The sequence below is a fragment of the Anopheles moucheti genome, chromosome 3, assembly GCF_943734755.1.
Source record: "Anopheles moucheti chromosome 3, idAnoMoucSN_F20_07, whole genome shotgun sequence".
NCBI classification, from domain to species: domain Eukaryota; kingdom Metazoa; phylum Arthropoda; class Insecta; order Diptera; family Culicidae; genus Anopheles; species Anopheles moucheti.
In genome coordinates this window covers 24947394-24950508 of record NC_069141.1, presented here as the reverse complement: position 1 = coordinate 24950508, position 3115 = coordinate 24947394, and positions in this window count along the sequence as shown.

Here is a 3115-nt window from a genome sequence, read left to right as displayed (position 1 = left end):
ACGTCACGTTTGTCCGCACATTTATGGGCGTGCGGTAGAGGTGAGTGTGTGCGTGCGCCTCTATGTGTGTGTGTTTGTGTGGAGTGCCCCCCGGAGTCGTGCGGCGGAAACAGTTTGGACGATCCTTAACCCTCGAGGCACTTCGGTGCGTACAAATCGGGCGTCGTCCTGGTTTCCGTTCTTTTCCGCTAAACTTCGCTCGGCTGTCCCATGCCGTGCGTCCTCTGTGCGCAAGCCATGGTACGTGGATGGCTGTGGCGTACTGTAGACCGGGACGGTAAAATCGGAACACTACTAAACATGGATGCTTCCTGCCGCTGGTGGTGCTGTCTCAGAAAAGTTTCGCTTTGCATCGGACAGTGGTGGAGAACGTTGCTAAACCGCCTCAGGTACGCATGCAGCAACCATTTGACGGGAGTCCATTCTGCGTATCTGCAACGGATAGGCTGTGAGAGGGGGTGGGAAAACAAGAGAAAAGCTAGTTTTAGTCGTCTGGTATGTGGCCTGGGGCGCTAAAGTGAAATGAAAGTGCCTGGATGAAATTGGAAGATTAAGAGATTTGACGGTGAAGGTTTGCGACGGATTGGGAAGGGAATGAGGGTTTTTATTTTTGGGAGGGTTATGAGCTACTTACAATCACATTCTGCATACTATAGACGGTTAGTGTTATAGATCTTGTGAGTACTTTAATCGTAAAATTTGTTTCATATACCAGCTTGGTAGCTTGGCAATTTAAATAGAAGTGAACAAAAAAAATAGATAAACTTTAAAGAAAGGTTGAATATTTAACTGAAACTCTGGATTTCTTGAGGACATAAATCTCACAGCTAGTTATATGAAATTACTGAGCGTGACACGTTTTTGCCCTTCTTTTATCATACAATTTTGTCGCAATCATTTGATTTTCTGTATTGAAGGGAAGAAAATCAAAATAATACGAATTAATGTAGGCAATTTCCGCGACCTCCAATCAGGCATCCTAATTAATTATCCTTTTTGTTCGGGGTTTGGAAAATTTAATTCCTACCCTTTCGCAGCTGTGGTTGTTCTCGATTGGTTTAAGCGTGAAACGCAAGAAAATAAGAACTATTTCGCATTTCCAGCAGAATGTACTCTCTGGGTGAAAAGAAAAATACTTCATAGCACTTGCAGCAATGCTTTAATGTAAGTGGAATTCGTATTGTTCTGATAGCCTTTTCGCCGAGCAGCTGTCCCGGCCAGCACCATCCACCATCAAAGAAATCCTCTAAAAAGTGTTCTTCTCAAGTTTATTTACATTTCCGTAACGGACCAGAACGGCCGGTTTGGAGACCGTGTTGGAGAACATTCCAAGACCCCGGACCCCGACTGGCGGTGGGAAACGGATGATGATGGTTCGGTTTTATTTTTAGAGCGTCCTTTGAATTGTGTGTGCGTTTTTTTGTACTTGCTTTTCGTTCTTTACTTCGTTGTGTACTGTGCAAACAAAACGCCCAGTATCGCCTCCTCCCACCCCTTCCGAGACGGCTGGCAACCGTGGACGAAGTCCAATTTAACATTAAATCCCCAATGAGCTGGAGGACAAGTTTGTGACACGGTTCGGGAGAGCTTTGGAAGGATTCGAGTAAAGTTTGGTGGATCACGCTACCAAAATGGCTCGCCATTTTCTTCTGCAGCACAACCGTAAAAGGTGAAAGTTATTTTTTCAGAAATTGTGATTTAAAATTCGTTTCGTTATTTTTGCTGTGTGTGTGTTTGCTGTGTCGACTGATCATATGATCTTGTACCGGGTGGGCTAAATTAGGATTTACGGCGGAGTAATGCTGTATGCTGTATGAATATTTTTAGAAATGTTACTGCTTTTGATTCAGTAAAGGTGAAGGGTCTTGTTTTGAAGTTTATGGATTTGTGATGTGTATACCATCACACATGGAAAACATTGGTTCATTAGTTACTTAAAAAAAATACTTAGGAAACATTTACTAAAAGTAATGAATTTTGTGGTATCCGAAATTAACCGTTGTAAATATTTGAAGTCTTTTTCCTTAACAAAGACAATTCTCTATTCAAATCTCTCCGATTCAACGTAGAACTCGGACATGACTCTCTATTCAATTAAATATATGGCAGATCTGAATCGGAAGACGAAACTGGTACGTTATAGGAATATTTCTTCGAAGGATCTTTTGCAGTTAAGTTATTCGGGGAGTTACATGAAAATCTTTTCAGAAAGCATTGTATTTGTCGAACGTTAGTATACAAACTAGTTTTAATTTAATTTAATTTCATTTCATATGTAATTTATTGTGTGCCTTAAGGGTTTAACAATTTATTAACTAACTTATAACTAAACGAACTTGAGGTAAGCTGACAACAATGAAGTAAGAAATCCCGTGAAAGGAAAAATTAAAACAGGGTAGAAAGGAAAGGAAAAAAACGAAGAAACAAGTAGAAAAGAAAGAAAAGAAAGCATATGAAAGGAATAATAAAATACTAATAAAAGAAGCAACAACAGAAAGATAGAAAGAGCAGACACAAAAAGGAAAAAAGGATAGTAAGGAGGAGGAGAGAAGAAAGGAGGAGAGCAGAGCAAAAGGAAGCAAGAGAAAATTTTAATAACCAAAAGAGCCAGAGACATCATTGAAGCTTCTGAAACAACCAAGCAAGGGATCGTTCTGGGAATAGCTAGCGCAGGACGAGGACGACAATTTAAAATTATAGTTGTAGTTAGTAATTAGTTGTATAATTTAGCTGTCTGAACCCAACAATCATGGATATCATCTGGATATAGACTTTGTGGAAATTTAAAAACATTTGTACTCATCACTAATTTCAAACCAAACCGCAGTCGTATTTTGCACTTCTAGAGCCCTCTAATAAGATTTGTTCACACCGCGTGAGTGTTGGTACGCAAACAGACGTGTACCACATAATGAACCATGTGATTATCACCGGCACACTAAACGTCAACCCGAACGTGAAAAGGTTGTTCACTAGCGATTTTCCATTTCCAACTAGCATTCCCGTCCGATTAGACCAGACGATTAGACGGTTAGTTGAATGTCAAGAGTGCCAGCAAAGGTAACACCATCCCAATCCCGGGGCGCATGCAGACTGGGCGATAAATATGCAAGCC